The sequence below is a fragment of the Triturus cristatus genome, chromosome 2_1 (assembly GCF_964204655.1).
Source record: "Triturus cristatus chromosome 2_1, aTriCri1.1, whole genome shotgun sequence".
NCBI classification, from domain to species: domain Eukaryota; kingdom Metazoa; phylum Chordata; class Amphibia; order Caudata; family Salamandridae; genus Triturus; species Triturus cristatus.
Genome location: NC_140581.1, coordinates 69,309,499 through 69,332,089, shown reverse-complemented (window position 1 = coordinate 69,332,089; position 22,591 = coordinate 69,309,499). Strand labels below are relative to the sequence as shown.

General features: G+C 46.3%; 1 protein-coding gene across 1 annotated transcript in view; it reads left to right on the top strand.

Moving 5' to 3' along the window:
* Positions 1-5,323: 5,323 nt before the first annotated feature.
* The window catches only part of LOC146863755 (uncharacterized), a 52,444-nt gene continuing 35,176 nt past the window's right edge, over positions 5,324-22,591 (top strand). Inside the window, exon 1 of the mRNA XM_085627902.1 lies at positions 5,324-5,458. The gene's annotated coding sequence lies outside the window, so the exon portion shown is untranslated. The remainder of the gene's footprint in view (positions 5,459-22,591) is intronic.

The following is a 22,591-nucleotide window of genomic DNA, read 5'->3' as shown; positions in this document are numbered from 1 at the left end:
AAATGATATTATTAGAGGGTCCACCTGTTAAAGTAATAATCTGATAGTTTTCGGTCCCTGTAAAATTTGCTGGTTTTAATCCGCATTCCACGGAAATGTAGGTCGAGAGCCTCCCCTTACTTCTGCCATGTGGACTAGGAGAAGCTGGGGTAAGTAAGGTCCTGTACCCTAAAAGATGAAGTTCAGTAATAGTCCAGGTTTCCTGCAAGCAAATGATACTGTGTCGGGAAACAATTTGAATCCATAGGGGGTCAGTCAGTTTGTCAAGTAGACCTGCCACGTTCCAAGACAATAGACTGTCTCCCAGTGAGGGTTTTTTTTTACAGATGTTACCGTTCACAGTGTCATTCAAGATCTCAGAGATTTCCTGAGATGGAGGGAGAATTAATGGAGGTGAAATATCCCTCGTTGGAAATTGGGTTGGAAAGGAGTTGGATGTTAAGCTACCAATTGGACTATCAGATTCAGGGGGTGAAGAGTGACAATCGGTGGCATGAGTTGACTTCGACTCGAGCTCACCGAGGTTCGTGGTGTTTTTCTTTGGGTTAAGATGATCAGTGTCCAAGATGATCTGCAAGGGACTCGTGTTAGAAGGATTACCGACCACAATCTCAAGATTTGAGAGTCAGTCTATATCATCCAAACCAGAAAGAGTGGCAAATCGATTGAAGGTGGGAAAAGTGAAGTGGTGAGCCTCTGTTTGAGTCCTGGTTAATAAATGTGATTTTGAGGGGTTTAGCAAGAGGGAGCGGGGATAAAAGTAGCTTTAGTCGTGCGTCGAGATTACAAATAAATATTGATGTAAAAGGATAAGGGAAAGGAATATGATCATGACATCTGAAGTAACAAGATTTAGATTTTTATATGTAGCAGGATTTCGCAGTATACGACAATATTAAATGGTCAGAGATGAGGTAAATACATGACAATAAAATAACAACATGTGGCATGCTATAACGATGTACCAGAAACTTAACATGATAAATTCACTGATGACAATGCCTTTTAAGTTTAAGGGTTGTTAAATATTTATATTTATTTTGTATAGGATTGAACAAAACAGACATCACAATTGAGAAAACGCCTATTATTTGTCTTGAGAAAGATGGTGATATAAAGAAAATCCATTGAAACGCGTCAACGCATTTGAGAGCACAATCAAAGGGATTGTCACAGTTTTGGAGATAGAAGTGTGTCAGATATATCACAAACTGTGTTTTTAGATTGATGGTCCAATATGATGTGCAACACATGACAAAGTGCATTGTCTTTTATGTTGTTTTCGCTGTTATGCTGGCTCATAACAGCTTGTTATCATTTGTGTACAATTCATTTCTTCTATTATTTTGTGGATTTGTTTTTAAGAGCCCAATTGAGGGTCTCGAATGGGATATGTTTTTAATGTGACATTATGCATGCTTTTTATACAATAAATGTAGAAAGACTCTAAGGTGTAAATATGTAATTGAATATTGATATATTGTGATATAGGATCATTCAAGTGTTGGTTCAGTTAAGGGATTGTTATCTTATACTTGTGAAGAGTACTCAATTCCCTTGAGTTTCCCAAGGGGTCTCTCTCAGTCTCATATATAAGATCAGAAAGCACACCAACTGCAACTCATACAATGTTGTCTACCTCATCACCTGCCCATGCGGACTACATTTTGGGGGATGACAAGCCAAAAAATACAAATACGGATATGTGAGCATAGAAGTAACATCCGCTGCAAGTGCAGCACTAGGAAAATGAAAGAGCATTTCCACGAACTGGACCATACCACTAACGGCATGAGATGGGTGATAATTGAACGATTTGAAAGAGGGCATCACTAATCTACAAAGCCATCTCTTAGAAAAGGAACAACTTTGGGTCTATTGCCTATCTACACTCCTAAACGGTCTGAACGATAACATCCCATGGAATTCACTCCAAAGAGTGTAAATGTCATTACATGAGATTTTTGCATTCCTAGTACGTGAATCATCATTTTTTACATCACCCACAATAGTGGGCATCCTGCCAATAACACAAGCAGCATCCTAATTCTAGAGCGATATCGCCACAGGACTGACACCCGTCACCCTGCCCGATTTGCTGATACTTACTTCACTTTTACCACCCGCAGTGTTTGACTACAGGAGGCTCCCCCTTACAGTATCCCTCTGATCCTTATAATCTTGGCTGAAGTAAGACACTTTTTCATTTCTTCCTAGTTAACCTGGTCTTCCCTGGACCCAATCATCCATGATTCTTCTAGTTGCATTACACGCATTGCTTGCAGGTATAAGCGCATTATTAGTTTTGTGCTTAACCGGCACAGACCTTATAGGTCTCACTCATTAATCAGCCAGCAACATTATGCCTGCTCAGCTAGCATAGGTGCAATAATTGTAAGCGCTCATTCTTTTAGATCTAATATGTTTCATGCACTGACTAGTCTCAGCCCATTAACATCAATACTGATGGCTGATTGTGTAGCACATACGCATTGTCTTGCACATGCTTGTGACCACGCATGGCATTCACATGTGCTTTGCACATGCATGCTAAAACTATTTGCATGCATGACATTCTCAACAAAGGTATTCCCTTGTTCATCGCATGCAACACCCATAACAGGATCATTACTACGAAAAGTTTTGACTCACCAGATGCCTCAGAGCATCGCAAATACGTGCAGCATGCAAGTATGGACAGCCACGTGTTCAATGCATTTGTTTTATCTGTTTGTATGTCCTTTATGTGTGTGTTTTATTTTACAGATTTCAACCATTAAGAGGAACCGTAAGTACGGTGCTTCCACTACATTCACAGCACACCTTAGGGAGTGTTTTGTAGGGGTGGGCGGAATTAGCTTAGTTACACTACGCAAAACTCCACTAAATGGTAAAAAATCTCTGCAAACACGCAGAAATTCGGCAAACACGCTGAATTGCTTGTTCGCAATGCTTTTTTCCTGTTTGCGATCACTGTTTGCGGGCTTGGGGGGAAATATCTCTTTGTATCTCTTACGCCTTTTGAGAACACGAACAAGCAAAAAATTCCGCGAAGCTACGGAACGCAGAATTTTGGGCAAGTCCGTGTTCTCTGCGGAACGCGAAGTTAACCAAATTCCGCAAATTCCGCGAGCGGAACGGAATTTACCGCACAGGCCTAGTGTGCTGAGAATGGCACCTCCACTTTTGTAGCCATATCTTCTATTTTTTAACACTTTGGTCCTGACGAAAGCCTTACGACTAACGTAATAGGCTGAAACATGTTGACCTACACCTAAGGGATATTGAAGTAACATTGTTATCTTCACTGTATTCCGAGTTCATTTTTAAACATGTCCTAAGATCCTTTCATTACAATTTTGATTGGGCATTTCTTAGAGACATTTTTAACCTCACCACTTTCTGAGCACTCACCTCAGTGATTCACCTAAACCACTCCGCTGTAATCAGGTGCCGTAGCACAGATGGGTTCCATTCGGCAGCCCAGCTGGGACCCCAATGATGAAGCCTGCCACCAACTAGGTTGGTGGGTTGGGGGTCTTGTTACAAATCCACTGAATATTTGTTCTCTGCAACATTATACTGAGTCAACATAAGTGGTACTACTTATCTGTGGGTCCGTCCACGTTGTTCTTTACTTGCATCTAAAATAAACATTGGCAACCAATAGATTGTTTTTTCACAGCTGCCAGATTCCTTACTGCCTCTATTCCTGAAGGTTTGCTGATTTTGATATTTGGGCTGTAAATTGAAGCCTTTTAATTTTGAATGGGTGGGAAGTGCCGTCAATGTTGTGGATCGATGTGTTTATCCTTTAATGTTCAAAACTGATGCTTCTGGTTTTAAAAATAGAATAGACGGATGTGTCATTCAAAACGTCTGGGATCGTATTTTCCTTGGATATTTTTTCCTCTTTTCTTAGTCTGTTAATTTAGTTTTACAGTTAAAATGTGAATTGCTGACTTTTTATTGGTGAATTTTCCATGTTAGCAGAATGCAGCTTCATCTCACCGTCATGCTCTGTTATGGTTATCTATTCCTTAAGGTCCCTGATGAGTCCTTCCTGGGAATTATTGATGGCTATAGACATTAATGATGCAATATGATAGAGTTCTATGCTCACAGGAATGGTTTTAGGATCTTTCGGAGGAAAGTTTGATTCATCTGATTAATTCTGAGGGGGCTCCACCTTGCTGAGCTGAGCTTGTCCTTATTGGGAGTATCCTGAAGGGAAGTGTGGCCTGGGCTTAACTCGGTTATTCCGCCTTATGAGGGGGTTTCCTCACCCTTTTCTCTTACTGCCGTAAATATTTTCACTGTCTCTTTTCCAATGTTTATTACAGTTTTGCTGTTGTCAATTCGGTCTCTAAGTCCAGCCCTGATAGAACCATGATCCCCAAGGGATCGGATAATAATTGAGTTGTCTCATGAAACCTTTTTTATAGTTTGTACAAAGTTGGATTTGGTACTTCTGACACTTGTTTTCGTCCCTGTGGTTAATAGTGGGTACAGCTATGGACAAGGCTGCTTATTTGTGCCTTATTATCCTCATACAGTCCACATGATTCCAATATCTGTAGAACAGCGAGAAGGACTGCTTGCAATATTTATTATTATTTGTGCTCCAAGTGTGCCAGCGTGGCGATTCTGTGCACTCAGATGTCTCTGAGTCCATTAGAGTAGGACGTTGTATCTAGACCATTGTGCTTGCTTTTAAAATACAATGTCCTTTAATGTGGTACAGCGTGAGGCCAAGATTACTTGCTAAGTTTTAGGTTGAACTTTTAGCTTACAGTACATATATCTAGCCCTAAATCATTTAAAAGAGTGGGTGCAGCTTTGCGTGACGCTGCATGACTTTGCTCCATTGTAAAATCTTGATAACTCTGTGCCTGAAAGAGGGGGTGTGAGGACAGTTGACGGTGCAGGTGGTGTGCATGTGTGAATGAAGATAAACTACATGGTTAGTGAGTGAAGGTAAAAAAGTGGTAAGAGACATGTCTTGCTTTTATCACTCCTTGCTGTGTTTCAGCGATAAACTTCCTAGTGTTTCGTCTTTGCCTTGAATTAATGCCACATATTTCTCTTGTGTACCTGTCCATTTTCCTCTCCTCAGCCCTTTGTTGATTTATCCCACAAGCTTAAGCGTTCATTGTGCGTTTGACTTGTGACAAAATTATTTGGGTATGTGCCATATGTGAAACTATGTACGTTGGTGAATATCTAAATTACTTTTTGCTGGGGATGCAGCAGGTGAAGACATTTGGCAGGCTGGGGAGAGAGCTGCATGGGAGGGGTCATTGTGCAGTGGGACATCCCACCTTCTGTTTCCTCCTACAGTTGCATTCCAGGATCTTTAAAAGAAGAGTGTCTGCGCGTGGAGGCATCCACTGCGCAGAGGGATCCTTTGAGCACAGACTCAAGCACCTATAACTGCAGTGACCTCTTCAGACACCAGGTAAGGGACAAGCAATGTGTGTGAATCCAAACCAGCGCCCCTGCTGCAGGTACTAACCCAGACCAGTAACTAATGCAATGGACTGGCCCTGTCTGAGGTAACAAAGCTAACCAGGGTCAGACCTGACTCTTATCTTGTGATTTATTTAGGGATTTAGAGGTGTGAAAATATGCACTTGAATGCACTTTTTTTTTCTTTTTTTCTCCACCAAGAACAATCTTTTTCTATGTAGAGATAACTCTACGAAACAGTAAGATTTCGACTACTCCTTCTTTTCTGACGGGGTTGTCACATGTCCATTTATGTTGATGAACTGCAGTTGGACTAATTATGGATTGTGAGTGAGTAAATGCTAGAGTCAGTGACTGAACACGTAAATATCTGGGCTTGTTTGTGGAATTTGTGTATCAGGGACCTAGCCAGGGCCGTTTCCACCATTAGGCAAGACTAGGCGGCTGCCTAGGGTGGCAAAAGGGGGATGACGGCAAAAAACATGAGCTTGGGATTAGGAATGAGTCATTTTAATGAGTACCTGTCCTTTCCATTTAAAGCACTGCTCTCCTGCATCTCAAAAGATGCGGCAGCGGATTCTCCCTTCACCCTCTTTTGTGAGCGCTGTATCATGCATGTTACTGACCCCAATACCTGCCTCGCACTATGGGAAAAGCTACTCTCGTCTTTTAAGATGGTGGACAGAATTCGGACCATTTGTCCAAATGCAGCCTTCATGAAGACTTTAGCGCCCAAATAAAAAAACATATACAACAGACTGTACGGAGTAAAAGCAGCGCACTCCCAACCACACAGCCTACACGCCGTAGCCTACAGCTCACGTAAGCTCGGGTTTCAGTGCCCTCCTGGCAGTAGAAAGCCAACATAAATATTACAACATAATAAAATACAACACAAGCAAGCACCGACAGTCCGGGATCTACTGAGCAATCGGTTCCGGGGCAGCAGCGGGTGGTTTCTTCGTTGGTCTGTGGGCCATCTTTACCGGGGCGTGCCTGTTTTTTGCTGAACAATCGCACTGTTTTATGGGGCAGTGCAACCTCCCATTCCCTCCTAGTACCGCCCCTGCCCTGTCATTCAGTGTAAACTAGCTTTCCAATTTCCTCGACCTGTCTTCACTTATTTAAAGTCGGTTAAAGTTCTTCGTCTATCGAAGTGGGTCAGAGCATGGGCGTCCGCAGAAATTTTTCCAGGGGGGGGCGAACCTGGCAAATGAAGGGGCGTGGCTAATGTTAATCAATGGGGGCGGGGCTAAAATGGCAGACAATCAGGATCGGGTAATGTTCAGGCCAACCTGAGAAAAACAAGCATTGGCATAGCCAATAGGTCTCGCCTTTGGGACCTTATGACTGACTCACTGACTGAAGAACTTATATAGCTCACTTTTGCCGAGGCGTCTTGGCGCTGGGTAAGTATGATGCCGGCAGTATAAGTATTTAGTTCTGCAGCAGGTCCCAAAGTCGAGACCAATTGGCTATGCCAATGCTTGTTGTTATATCTGGGCATGTTGAGAGGCTAGGGGACTGGGTCTCGATGTCTGGTTGGGAGCACAGCAATGACCTACTCAATTTGAATGCATAGGTAATACAACCGGAGGGGTGAAATGAAAGGTTCGCTACCAGGAATAACAGGAAGGTAGAAAGTTAGGCTGGTTAGAAAGATAAGGAGGGGTAGAGACAGGCATGGTGGTGAGGGGAGAAACAGATGCATGCTAGGAGAGCGCTGTGAGGGAGTGAGGCGAAATGGGAAGAGGCACTGAAAGGTGGGTCGGGTAAAGACCGTAGTAAGGCAAACAGAAGGGTAGCGAGGGGTGAAGGGTAGACAAAGAAGTGAGGTGTAGAAGAAAAAGATTCAGGAGCAGCGACAGGTAAATCAAAGCTGGAGAGGGGAGAATAACGCAGTCGTAGAACGTGAGGGGGCCAGGTAGAGAGAGGGAGAGGTGTGTCATAGACATGTAGAGACAGCTGAGGAAGAGGGAATAATAAAGACTGAGGTAGACAGGTGAGGTAGAGTGGTGCGTTGATATAATGGAAGTGCAGAGATGTGCCACAGATGTTACTGAAGAGGAAAAGAAGTAGAGATATTGAGAAAGATGTAAGGCACTAAAAGAAGTAAGGGGGTGAACAGAGGTAGAACGAGTGGAAGGGGAGAGAACACGTCAGAGTCATAAGCAAGGCGTACCTGTTGTCGGATTTTTAAGATGCTCTTTATCGGACGACGAGAGGTAAGAACAGCTTTTGGGGACATCGCACCGCACCTGCTGCGGCAGGGTTGTTACGGGCGAAACTTTGAATTATTCTGACAACATCGGTGATGGGTATTTATAACGTGTAGACTAAAGTGAAAAATGCCAGTATAGATTCGAGGGTTTAATTTGTCGCCTGTTCGTCTCTGAATGACGCGCAGCAGGTGCCTAGAGAAAAAATCCAATTATTTTCATATTATCACTCAACTAATCGTGGGAGTGGGCGTGGAGCTTTGACTGCCTTTGCAAGGCATTTGAGAATCTCATTGTTTTTACTGTAAAGAGAGTGTATATACATGGCACTTTAAGCGGCGGCGAGCGCCGTTCGTTTTCTTTTATCGAAATGTGTGGAGCCTTAGTTTTCATTTCAAAATTTTTGGGTAAAATTAATGGTATAAACAGAGCAAAGCAAATATATCAAACGTGCATACAGTGTTCTAAATGGAACAAAGAAAATATGTCAAACAAACATAATAGTATGAAGTTTGCCACTTCTGTCCATTAATATCTTATTTTGAAGTACGCACTGTGGATTTAACTCTGTCTAAAACTGGAGGTCAATGCCCAACCAAACTTGGCAACAATGTTCAGTTTCCAAATTCCATATCACTGTTAAAGAGTGTTTTCTGGCTCAGAAAAGAAATTCGGTCCATCAGGGCTATCTCATGCTATTAAGTGAGGGATACGTTTAGAAATATAATTAACAGATTCTGCGAATTAAGACTTACTTCAGCACTTCTATACTCCTTCTTATTGTACCTGTGAAGGGGGGTTAGTGGAGAGGTTAGTTCCTCCCTATACCCTACAACATACATCTGACATCCTGGGAAAAGCTGTCATCAAAGAGGTCAGTTTCCCATGCACTCTACAATGCACACCTGTTCTCTGAGAGAGAGGTCTGAAAGGAGAGGCCAGTCCCTCCCAACACACTAATGCACACCTGTTATCTAAGACAGGAATGTCAGTGGAGAGGCCTGTCCCTCTGCATGCTCTACCATGCACACCTGTTCTCTGAGAGAGAGGTCTGAAAGGAGAGGCCAGCCCCTCCCAACACACTAATGCACACCTGTTATCTAAGACAGGAATGTCAGTGGAGAGGCCCGTCCCTCTGCATGCTCTACCATGCACACCAGTTACCTCTGAGAGAGGTCTGAAAGGAGAGGCCAGCCCCTCCCAACACACTAATGCACACCTGTTATCTAAGACAGGAATGTCAGTGGAGAGGCCAGTCCCTCTGCATGCTCTACCATGCACACCTGTTATCTGAGAGAGAGGTCTGAAAGGAGAGGCCAGCCCCTCCCAACACACTAATGCTCACCTGTTATCTAAGACAGGAATGTCAGTGGAGAGGCCAGTCCCTCTGCATGCTCTACCATGCACACCTGTTATCTAAGACAGGAATGTCAGTGGAGAGGCCAGCCCCTCCCAACACACTAATGCACACCTGTTATCTAAGACAGGAATGTCAGTGGAGAGGCCCGTCCCTCTGCATGCTCTACCATGCACACCTGTTATCTGAGAGAGAGGTCTGAAAGGAGAGGCCAGCCCCTCCCAACACACTAATGCACACCTGTTATCTAAGACAGGAATGTCAGTGGAGAGGCCAGTCCCTCCCAACACACTAATGCACACTTGTTATCTAAGACAGGAATGTCAGTGGAGAGGCCAGTCCCTCTGCATGCTCTACCATGCACACCAGTTACCTCTGAGAGAGGTCTGAAAGGAGAGGCCAGCCCCTCCCAACACACTAATGCACACCTGTTATCTAAGACAGGAATGTCAGTGGAGAGGCCAGTCCCTCTGCATGCTCTACCATGCACACCAGTTACCTCTGAGAGAGGTCTGAAAGGAGAGGCCAGTCCCTCTGCATGCTCTACCATGCACACCTGTTATCTAAGACAGGAATGTCAGTGGAGAGGCCCGTCCCTCTGCATGCTCTACCATGCACACCTGTTATCTGAGAGAGAGGTCTGAAAGGAGAGGCCAGCCCCTCCCAACGCACTAATGCACACCTGTTATCTAAGACAGGAATGTCAGTGGAGAGGCCAGTCCCTCTGCATGCTCTACCATGCACACCAGTTACCTCTGAGAGAGGTCTGAAAGGAGAGGCCAGCCCCTCCCAACACACTAATGCACACCTGTTATCTAAGACAGGAATGTCAGTGGAGAGGCCCGTCCCTCTGCATGCTCTACCATGCACACCTGTTATCTGAGAGAGAGGTCTGAAAGGAGAGGCCAGTCCCTCCCAACACACTAATGCACACCTGTTATCTAAGACAGGAATGTCAGTGGAGAGGCCAGTCCCTCTGCATGCTCTACCATGCACACCTGTTATCTGAGAGAGAGGTCTGAAAGGAGAGGCCAGCCCCTCCCAACACACTAAAGCACACCTGTTATCTAAGACAGGAATGTCAGTGGAGAGGCCAGTCCCTCCCAACACACTAATGCACACCTGTTATCTAAGACAGGAATGTCAGTGGAGAGGCCAGTCCCTCTGCATGCTCTACCATGCACACCTGTTATCTAAGACAGGAATGTCAGTGGAGAGGCCAGTCCCTCTGCATGCTCTACCATGCACACCTGTTATCTGAGAGAGAGGTCTGAAAGGAGAGGCCAGCCCCTCCCAACACACTAATGCTCACCTGTTATCTAAGACAGGAATGTCAGTGGAGAGGCCAGTCCCTCTGCATGCTCTACCATGCACACCTGTTATCTAAGACAGGAATGTCAGTGGAGAGGCCAGCCCCTCCCAACACACTAATGCACACCTGTTATCTAAGACAGGAATGTCAGTGGAGAGGCCCGTCCCTCTGCATGCTCTACCATGCACACCTGTTATCTGAGAGAGAGGTCTGAAAGGAGAGGCCAGCCCCTCCCAACACACTAATGCACACCTGTTATCTAAGACAGGAATGTCAGTGGAGAGGCCAGTCCCTCCCAACACACTAATGCACACTTGTTATCTAAGACAGGAATGTCAGTGGAGAGGCCAGTCCCTCTGCATGCTCTACCATGCACACCAGTTACCTCTGAGAGAGGTCTGAAAGGAGAGGCCAGCCCCTCCCAACACACTAATGCACACCTGTTATCTAAGACAGGAATGTCAGTGGAGAGGCCAGTCCCTCTGCATGCTCTACCATGCACACCAGTTACCTCTGAGAGAGGTCTGAAAGGAGAGGCCAGTCCCTCTGCATGCTCTACCATGCACACCTGTTATCTAAGACAGGAATGTCAGTGGAGAGGCCCGTCCCTCTGCATGCTCTACCATGCACACCTGTTATCTGAGAGAGAGGTCTGAAAGGAGAGGCCAGCCCCTCCCAACGCACTAATGCACACCTGTTATCTAAGACAGGAATGTCAGTGGAGAGGCCAGTCCCTCTGCATGCTCTACCATGCACACCAGTTACCTCTGAGAGAGGTCTGAAAGGAGAGGCCAGCCCCTCCCAACACACTAATGCACACCTGTTATCTAAGACAGGAATGTCAGTGGAGAGGCCCGTCCCTCTGCATGCTCTACCATGCACACCTGTTATCTGAGAGAGAGGTCTGAAAGGAGAGGCCAGTCCCTCCCAACACACTAATGCACACCTGTTATCTAAGACAGGAATGTCAGTGGAGAGGCCAGTCCCTCTGCATGCTCTACCATGCACACCTGTTATCTGAGAGAGAGGTCTGAAAGGAGAGGCCAGCCCCTCCCAACACACTAAAGCACACCTGTTATCTAAGACAGGAATGTCAGTGGAGAGGCCAGTCCCTCCCAACACACTAATGCACACCTGTTATCTAAGACAGGAATGTCAGTGGAGAGGCCAGTCCCTCTGCATGCTCTACCATGCACACCTGTTATCTAAGACAGGAATGTCAGTGGAGAGGCCAGTCCCTCTGCATGCTCTACCATGCACACCTGTTATCTGAGAGAGAGGTCTGAAAGGAGAGGCCAGCCCCTCCCAACACACTAATGCACACCTGTTATCTAAGACAGGAATGTCAGTGGAGAGGCCAGTCCCTCCCAACACACTAATGCACACCTGTTATCTAAGACAGGAATGTCAGTGGAGAGGCCCGTCCCTCTGCATGCTCTACTATGCACACCTGTTATCTGAGAGAGAGGTCTGAAAGGAGAGGCCAGCCCCTCCCAACACACTAATGCACACCTGTTATCTAAGACAGGAATGTCAGTGGAGAGGCCAGTCCCTCTGCATGCTCTACCATGCACACCAGTTACCTCTGAGAGAGGTCTGAAAGGAGAGGCCAGCCCCTCCCAACACACTAATGCACACCTGTTATCTAAGACAGGAATGTCAGTGGAGAGGCCTGTCCCTCTGCATGCTCTACCATGCACACCTGTTATCTGAGAGAGAGGTCTGAAAGGAGAGGCCAGCCCCTCCCAACACACTAATGCACACCTGTTATCTAAGACAGGAATGTCAGTGGAGAGGCAAGTCCCTCTGCATGCTCTACTATGCACACCAGTTACCTCTGAGAGAGGTCTGAAAGGAGAGGCCAGCCCCTACCAACACACTACTATGCACACTGTTCATCTGAGAAAGGGCCCATCTTTACCCACTCACTACTAAGCACAAATGTCATGTGAGAGAGAGTTCTCAAAGGAGAGGCTTTCCATTGCCACACCCTGCCATTCATATCTGTTATCTGAGAGAGGGCCACTCATTCCCTACAATATACTATGCTCACCATTCATCTGAGAGAGAGGTCTGAAATGAGGGGTCAGTCAATCCTCACAGCCTACTACCCACACCCGTCATCTAAAAGAGGGTCTGACGACAGAGGGTAATCCCTCCCCATATCCTACTATGCAATTCTGTCATGCAGAGACAGATCTCACAGTTAATATCAGCCCCTGCCCACACCCTACTTTGCACTCCTGTCATCAAGGAGAGAGGTGTCAGTATGTGGAGGTTTCGCTGTAGGCACTTTGGCCATGCTTCGCATGGGGGTGTATTTACGTATAATAATTAAATATTACTTTACTTTAAAAAAAACTTGCAATTCTCTGCATGAAACAAAAGTTAAAGTATTGTTTTAGTTAGGTATGATAAAAATACTTTTTTTTTAAAACTTGCTCATTCACTTGAAAAACCAAAGGTTAAAGTAACATTATAGTTAGGTCAATATACCAGTGACAACATTAACTCTTAGAACTACACAAATTCACCAGTTATAGTTAGGAGCACTAGCTATACTTTACGCCCCGCCATGCACTGCTTATGACTTTAAATATTACCTCACTCATGACATCATTAATGAAATCACTGATGCCATTTCAAATTACATCATTTCTGACATCACTGATGGCATCATGCAATGAGTGTGTGAGCTTGTTTTATATATTTCTATAGTGGCAAGTGACTACCATATTACTTTTCTACATATTCATTTAGAGTCTGGGTCCAGCTAATCATGTAAATGTTTACAAAAGACATGTGCCCCTAATGCACCATTGGTGTGTAGAGGTTTTGAACATGTTATAAATATTTGTATTCAAGAGTATCTCTGTGTGCATGTTGTAGGAAGGTGGAATCTGACTTCATGGTTGCCCCCACTTTTTTCCCGGTGTCCAGATTGGATTCTCGGGTACCCTTATAAATCCCTCGTATATGGTATACTGTGTACCCAGGGCATAGGTACCGAAGAGGCCTACCAGGAGCTGCAGCATGTATTATGCCACCCCTGAGGAGCCTTCCAAAATGTCACGCACAGGACTGCTACTGCAGCCTGGGTAAGGTGGTGCATGCACCCCTTACTGAGATATAGGTTCACTATATCTCTCCATATCACTGCACATATAAACCTATCAGTCACCCCTACGGCAGGCCTTACCAATCCTGAAGGAAGGGCGCTTGGTTTTATGTGAGAGGGTGCCCATGCATGAGCAGAGCCCCTCTGCTGCCTTCGGAACCTTTATTCCGGGGTTGTTTGTGATGCAGCCAAACCATATACTCTTAAGTGCATTATAATCGAACAGTAAATGCTAACTTTGGGATGGCTGCACTAAAACATGAGGTGTTTGGTGTCAAACACCTTGGAATCCTACCCCCACACCAGTAACTGGTGTGGGAGTATGATCCCACCCTTCTAGAGGGAGAGACATGACAGCACCGGTATACCTGGTACCAGCTAACAGAGCCCTGGCATCACAAAATGGATGCTGCCAGCCACAGACACGAGCCTGCCCTCCTGCTGCTGGATGAAACTCCAGCAGGGGAGGCCTGGACAATAGGTTTCCTGTCACAGGGAGGTGTCACCACCTCCCAGACAGGCTTTAGTGTGTTGGGGCTAGGTGGGAGCACTCCAAGAGTACTTTGAAGTCTGCACTGGGGGCAGATTTGGTGTCCCTGTGCATAGTCCAGCTCAAACCAGTTGCAGGGGCTATCAGCCCCTGCTCTGGCATGAAACTGGACAAAGGAAATGGGTGTAGCCACCCTTCTTTCCTGACCCTCCCATAGATGGGTCCCTAGAGTTTGTCCAACCCCTTCCTTGGGAATAAGATAGAAACCCCTGGCTACAGGACTTTAGACTACACCTGGACGAAACTCTGACACTGAATCCTGGAACTTCGACGATCTACATTGAACTAGATGACTGAAAAATCTCCCTTGGAGTAAAGGAGTTACTCCTCTGCAAGGCAGGCACCAAAAGATGCATCTAACCAGTTTGCATCTCCGAAGTTCCCACCGGACTCCGAAGAATTTTGCAACACAGGAGGTGGGTTTCCGTGGTCTGAGAGGTTGATCAGTGCCCACGGCAAGCCTGAGACCTCTATCCCTTTTGGCGACCGTGCAACCTGAACCCCTGGACACCGCGTCACTTTGCAGCAGCATCAGCCTTCCAATGAATCCTGCTGCTGAGCTTTGAGTTACTCGTAGCCCTGACCGCAAGCAGCATTTTCACTGAAGATTGCCTGCCTACACTTCACGAGTATTCAGTGAGCTGGCCCTTTGGTGTTTCTCTAAAGTTCCCTTCGCGATCTCTAGTCTATCGACTGGTGGGTCCCTGTGAAGGCAACTCTAACTCTAATTGGCTTACCTGGTTGCTCCAGAAGGTCCCTGACTCTCCATTGCCTGGGGAGTCCCCAGGACCTTGCTTGTCCGCACCAAAGCTTCTTTTCTCTTCCTGCGTGGGTTGCTGTTGACAATCCAGACACCGACACCACAGCACTCAACATCCTTTGTGGGACATCTTGAATCCAGCTCCTGGTCATCGTCGACGCCTCCTGGTCCTCGTGGCTGCAGAGTCAAGCTTCCCCTCTTCGCACCTGAAACACCCGACATCGGTGGGCATTCGTCTATCATCCCCCTGGTCACTGGCAAGTGACCCAGACTCTGTCCCCTCTGCTTTCAGGTTCTTCTGATCTTCAATCCAGGCTTAGATCACACCGGACACTTTTCTCCTCCCCGGAAGCAGCACTTGCCATTGAAATCAACGACGATTCCCGACACCATTTGACACCTATGCACCCGGCTTCCCTGGGTGAGGTAACTTGAGTACTCCAGTGCTCCTGTGGGTGCTGGCCCTAGAACCCACTAAGTCTAAAGGGGTTTGCTCAAAGTCCTCTCCTAAGTGTCCTTAACTACTAAAATTCCAACCGTGACTTTCCCATATAATAGTACGGGGCTCACACTGCATGCATCCCCCGTGAGTCTCCTGTGTCACTGCCTTGGGTGGTTCCTTGGGGTCCCAGCGATTCTACGTGCTCTAGGCCTTGTGTCTAGTCAAGTCGTGGTTCTTATACCACTTTCTTAATATATAGTTTGGTCCACCCCTAGGGCCCATTGTATATTGTGCTGTATACTGTCGTTTTGGAACTGCATTATTGTGTATCTTGGACTCTAACCTGATAAAGAGATTAGTAGTGAGTGTTTAGAAATAAATACATATATTTTATATATATCTTGTGTGGTTCTCCTTTCATTTAGGAATTCAAGAGGTTATAATCTGGTAAACCAAGCTGCTTTACACTACTTCAAGACTTAGCCTGAAGGCTGCTCTCCATGGCTACCACTTGGATAGCTTTCAATAAAGGTTGTCTTTAAACCTATCATCAATAAGGATTGTTTGGATTGGTGCTAGGTGCCCACTATAACTAGTGGACAGCATATGCCAGGCCATCTTCTCACATTGGTGTGCAGCGGTTGGATTCAAGCTTGCTATTGCTTTACCAGATAATCTCTTTGAGTGACTAACTGAAAACCACTATAGGTACGTATAAATCAAGTCTAGAATAAAGTAAGTTCTACTGAACTTGGAGTTGGGTTAGCAAAGGAGTGAGAAGTTGTCCTGGTATTTGCTGTCCACTCTTTATAGTGGGCACCTTGCACCAGTCCAAACAACCCCTTAGAGGTAATAGGTTAAAGACAACCTTATTTGAAAGCTATTCTAGTGGTAGCTATGGGGAGCAGCCTACAGGCTAAGTCTTGAAGGAATGTAAAGCAGCTTGTTTTACCAGTCTATAATCTCTTGAATGGCTAAATTAAAGAGAACCACATCAGGTATATATAAATAAAGTATATGTATTTATTACTAAACACACCTCACTAGTCTCTTTATGAGGCTAGGGGCTACGTTACACTTAATATATCACGGTAAATTAGCACAATATACGCTAGGCCCTAGGGGTGAACCAAACCATATACTAAGAAAGTGGTGTAAGAACTACGACTTGACTAGACACAAGGCCTAGAGCCTGTAGAATCGCTGGAACCCCAAGGAACCACTCAAGGTAGTGACACAGGGGACCCACGGGGACAGGTGCAGTGTGAGAACACAGCCGCAAGCTCCGTTAGCTTCTATAGGGAAAGTCACGGTTGGAATTTTAAAGTTTATGGACAATTAGAGGTGGACTAGGAACAAACCCTTTTGGACTTAGACGGCTCTATGGCCAACACCTACGGGAGCACCGGAGTACTTGTGTTACCTCACGCAGGGAAGCCGGGTGCATAGATGTCAAATGGTGTTGGGTCGCGTTGTCGTTTTAAATGTCAGAAGACTGAAAAGTGCTCCGGCCAGGAAGAAGAGAAGAATTGTCCGAAGAGATCCAAGCCTGGATCGAAGATATGAAGAACCTGAAAGCAGTGTCAGTGACCAAGGGCACGATAGACGAATCCCCACCGATGTCGGGTGCTTCAGGTACGAAGAGGGGAAGCTTGACTCTTCCGCCACGAGGACCAAAAGGCGTGGAGGACAAACAGGAGCTGGATTCTAGCTGTCCCACGAAGGATGTCGAGTGCTGCAGTATCGGTGCCCTGATTGGACACAACAAGCCTTGGCAACAGCAACCCACACAGGAAGAGGAAAGATACTTCGGTGGGGACCTGCAACGTCCACGCACGGTGATGGACACCCTTAACCCTGGATAACATCACATGTCGCTCAGAATAAGTTAGTTAGCACGGCCCACAAGTATGGCCATTACCGCCACTTTATCCCCTGCATGCTAGATACATCTACAACTAGTGCACGGCAAAACACAGCACCAATCAACTATGTGCTAGGTCTCAGTCATTACAGAGACACACGTCCTGTATTATTCAGATTTTTAATTGCCATTGTGTTGTCTGTTCCTTCTCCCCCTTCTTTTGACCCCGACAGGTCTTTCGCTACCGCCCAGTATAGGTCTACTAGGGTGTTACTCTATTTTGTCTGGTTACCACTCCACCACTAAGGAGCCAGACTTCTAGTAGTGCACCACGCTATTTACTTAGGTCCTGACGAAGTGCCACATGACTCGTTAGAAGCAATAGAGGCACAAAACATGTCGACCCACTTCACAGTGATAGCCCTCTAGAAACATTGCATCCACATAGGGCATCCACATACTTTTAACCAAGCTGGAACTACCTTTAACATTAAAAGGTTTTTGGATTAGGACTGCTCCAGACTTTTTTTTACCTTCACCTTCCTTGCACTACCCTTGCCCTCTTACCTTCACGCACCCTACGGCTTCTTAAAAAAAAATCTCCGACAAAGAGCCCCATTTATGGTGAGCCCATCAGGCATTGCAGCACCGGCCCGATGAGAAGTAAAGCCCAATGATGAAGCATGACATCCTTCGGGGTGTGTGAGGGCATTACGAAGAAAGACTTCTCTTCCCGGTCCCCCCTAGGAACTGCATACCTCTTGTAGCACAGTTTACTAGGAGCCATGTATGCAGGACCCTGGAGAAGAGATTCCGAAGGCTGCAGAGGGGCTCTCATGAGCAGAGCACACTCTCACACAAAACCAAGCACCCTGCCTTCAGGACTGATAAGGCCTGCCTTAGGGGTGACTGATAGGTTTATATGTGCAGTGATAGGTGAGATATAGTGAACCTATATCTCAGTAAGGGGTTCATGCACCACCTTACCAAGGCTGCAGTAGCAGATCTGTGGTGTCATTTTGGAGGGCTTCCTAGGGGTGGCATAATACATGCTGCAGACCCTGGCAGGACTCTGGGATACCTATGCCCTGGGTACATAGTATACCATATACAAGGGACTTATAAGGGCACACCAGAATCCAATCGTTGGTGTACCTAAGGTACATGGAATCAATTTAGAGAGGAAGCAGCTAGGCTGGGGTCCTGAATAGCAGGGCCCCAGCCAGACTAAAGTCGAAAAACAGCGAAACATCAGCAAAAAGTGGGGGTAACCATAAGAAGCATTTCCTACTCTCCTACACAACCCCCCCCCAAACGCAGGGACATTATACTAACCTTGACCAGTTGAGTCTTCATGTTCTAAGTGGAAATATCTGGAGAGTCCATCTGCATTGGCATGGTTACTCCCGGTCTATGTTCCACTGTATAGTCCATCCCCTGTAGGGAAATGGACCACCTGAGAAATTTGAGGGTTTTCACCCTTCATCTGTTTCAGCTATAAGAGGGGCTTATGGTCTGTCTGAAAAATGAAGTGAGTACCAAACAAGTATGGCCCCAACTTCTTCAGAGTCCAAACCACAGCAAAGGCCTCCCTCTCAATGGCTGTCCAACATTTCTCTCTGGGGGTCAACCGTCTGCTTATGAAAGCTACTGGTTGATCCTGACCTTCATCATTGAACTGTGACAGTACAACCCCTACCCCCAACTCAGATGCATCTGTTTGCACAATGAACATTTTAGAGTAATCAGGACTTTGCAGAATGGGAGCAGTGCACATGGCCTGCTTCATGTCCTCAAATGCCTTTTGACATCTAACTGTCCACTGAACGTTCTTGGGCATTTTCTTAGAAGTAGGGTCATTCAATGGAGTCACAATGGGTCCATAACCTTTTACAAATCTTCTGTAGTACCTAGTCAGGCCCAAGAAAGCTCTGACCTGAGTCTGGGTAGTTGGAGCAACCCAGTCCATTATGGTCTGGATATTGCTCTGCAATGGTTGAACCTGGCCTCCACCTACAAGGTGGCCCAGGTAGACAACCTGACTCTGTCCTATCTGGCACTTAGTAGCCTTGATAGTTAGACCTGCTTTTTGCAGGGCCTCCAAAACATTCCTTAGGTGGACCAGGCGATCCTCCCAGTTGGAGCTAAAGACAGCAGTATCATCTAGATAATCTGCTTTATAGTCTTCCAGGCCTGTAAGGACTTTATTCACCAACCTTTGGAAAGTGGCAGGTGCAATCTTCAAGCCAAAGGGCATTACCACAAATTGATAATGCCCACTTGGGGTAGAAAATGCTGTCTTTGGCTTTGCATCATCTCCTAGTCTGATCTGCCAGTAGCCAGCTGTCAAGTCAAATGTCCTCAGAAACGTGTCTTAGGCCAAAGTATCTATCATCTCATCTGCCCTTGGGATGGGATGGGCATCAGTCCTAGTGACTGCATTGAGACCCCTGTAATCCACACAAAACCTTATCTCTCTCTTTCCATCTTTGGTGTGAGGTTTAGGCACAAGGACTACTAGACTAGCCCAAGGGCTATCTGAGGGTTCAGAGAAAATATATGTCTGAACTGGCTGAGAACTTTTCTGCAGTCAATTTGCTGCTGGACAGTGAGGCTGCCTGCTAAGCTTACACCATCTACTGATCCATCTTCAGGGTTCTGAGATAGCAGGTCAGGGAGTGGGTCACCCTCTTCCTCCTGCCCATCATCAGTAGCCATGAGCATGCCCATGTCTGCCCTGTCAACATATGGTTTCAGTCTTGACATGGAGTACCCTATGGGGACTCCTGGGGGTTCCAAGGTCTACCAAATAGGTAACCTCCCTCTTCTGTTCAATAATTGTATGTGGGCCACTCCACTTATCTTGTAGGGCTTCTTGGGCCACAGGCTCCAACACACACTCTTTTTGCCCTGGCTGGTAAACAGTCAGCATAGCCTTTTGGTCATGCCAGGCCTTTTGAAATTCCTGGCTAGCCTCAAGGTTTTTAGTTGCCTTTTTCATATACTCTGCCATCCTGGAGCTGAGACCAAGTACATAGTCCACTATGTCCTGTTTAGGGGGTTTGAAAGGTAACTCCCATCCCTCCTTCACCAGACACAAACGACCCCTAACAGGATGGCCAAACAAAAGTTCAAAAGTGCTGTAACCAACCCGCTTTTGAGGCACCACCCTGTAGGCAAATAAAAGGCAGGGCAAAAGGATGTTCCATCTGCAACTAAGCTTTTCTGGGAGACCCTTGATCATGCCCTTTAAGGTTTTGCTGAACCTTTCAACCAAACTATTGCATTGTGGATGAGAGGGTGTGGTGAATTTCTAATTCACTCCACACTCCTTCCACATTACAGTCAAGTAACTACACATGAAGTTTGCATCCCTGCCCGATACTACCTCCTTAGGAAAACCCACTCTTGAGAATATACCCAAGAGGGCTCTTGCCACCACAGGTGCTGTAGTGGTCCTAAGTGGAATGGCTTCTGGGTACCTAGTGGCATGGTCCACCACCACCAGGATAAATCTGTGCCCAGATGCTGTCTGAGGATCCATGGAACCAACTATGTCAATCCCTACCCTCTCAAAGGGAACCCGCACCAAAGGTAATGGTATCAGGGGGGCCTTTGTGGTTCCACCTGCCTTCCCACTGGCTTGACAGGTGACACAGGAGAGACAAAACTCCTTGGTGTCTTCAGACATGTGGGGCCAATGAAAGTGAGGAACAATTATTTCCCAAGTCTTGTTTTGGCCCAGGTGACCTGCTAGAGGAATATCATGGGCTAGTGTCTATAGGAAGCCCCTAAACCTCAAAGGTATTACCAACCTCCTGAAAGCACCAGGCTTGGGGTCTCTACTCTCTGAATATGGGAGTCCATCATCCCAATACATTTTATGGGTGCCACTAGCATTCCCTGCAGCCTCATCAACAGCTTGCTTTCTGAGGTTTTCAAGAGGGTTGGTTTAACTGCTCCTGGCTCAGATCTGCCCTGGAAGGGCCCCCTGTCCCCAAGAACGCAACCTGGTCAGGCTCAAGCTCCTCTGGGACAGTTCCATCTTCAGGTCCAAGATCATCTCCCTCAGGAGGCTGATCTGTATTCTGAGTCAGGGGGGAAGGCACTGCCTTAACCCTACTGCTCCTCCTCTTGGGAGGCACCTGGTCCATTCTTCCAGAATCCTGGGTGTGTTCAGTGTTAGATATTTTGGCCTGTGACCTGGTCACAGCAAACACATGTGAAGGGATCCCTAGCATTTCTACATTTGTCCTGAGCTACACTTCTGCCCAAGCTGAATTTTCTAGATCATTGCCAAGCAAGCATTCAACAGGGAGGTCTGAACTTACCACAACCTTTTTGAGGCCATTTACCCCTCCCCAGGAGAAATTACCAACTGCCAAGGAATGGCATGTCCTGACATTGCTAGCATTGGTCACTTGGTACATTTCACCAAGTATAATCTGCCCAGGATCCACAAGATCTTTTGCCACCATTGTGACACTTGCTCATCTGTCCCTGGACGCCAAAGCCTCTTTTCCATTAATCAAAGGCTGCTGTCTGTATTTGCCCAAGTTACTGGGACTCACAAAGGAGGACATATCCATGCCTCCATCACAGATCAGGACAGCCTGTGTTAGAACCCTGACTAGGCCAGAGTCCATCTCAGAACCCAGGATTAACCCTACTACAGCCTTATTCTGAGTACCACCAATTGTAGCTGCACTAGGGGGAACAGTTGCCCTAGGGGCAATGGAGGCTGGAGTTGAGTCTTTGGACTTTGTACAATCACTAGTCCAATGGGTTTCTGTTTACAGATGTTACACCATGGTTTCTTTTGGCCTTTACCTTTGTTAGATTGGGACTCCCCCCCAGATGAAGATTTGTGGTGACCTTGAGAAGACGTCTGGTCTTTACCTTTTTCCCCACCCATGTCAGAGTTCTTAGAATCTTGCTTCTTTAGGTCACCACCTTGGTTCTGAACCTTCTGCCTCACCCTGGTTCTGACCCATTTGTCTGCCTTCTTTCCCAATTCTTGGGGAGAGGTCAGATCAGAGTCCACCAAGTACTGATGCAACAGCTGTTTTTGACAATTATGAAGGATCTACTCCCTCATAATTAAGTTGTACAATCCTTTGAAATTGCACACCTTACTGCCAGGTAACCAGCCCTCCAGAGCCTGAGTAGCACAATCTACAAAGTCCACCCAGTCTTGATTCTGTGCCTTTTGGATATCTCTGAACTTTAACCTATATTGTTCAGTGGTTAGGCCAAACCCTTCAATCAGTGCACTCTTCAAGCTTTGGTAATCATCAACATCCTCTTCTCTTGCAGTGAAGAGCTTATCTCTAACTTTGTCTGCAAAGGAGAGCCATACGATTACTGCCCACTGCTCCTGGGGGACCCTCTGTACTTTACACACCCTTTTCAGTGCAGTAATCCATTTGTGGATGTCATCCCCACTGTGGTAGGGGGGACACTCTTGTTTAGGTTTCTATGGTTATGAGACCTCTCCCTA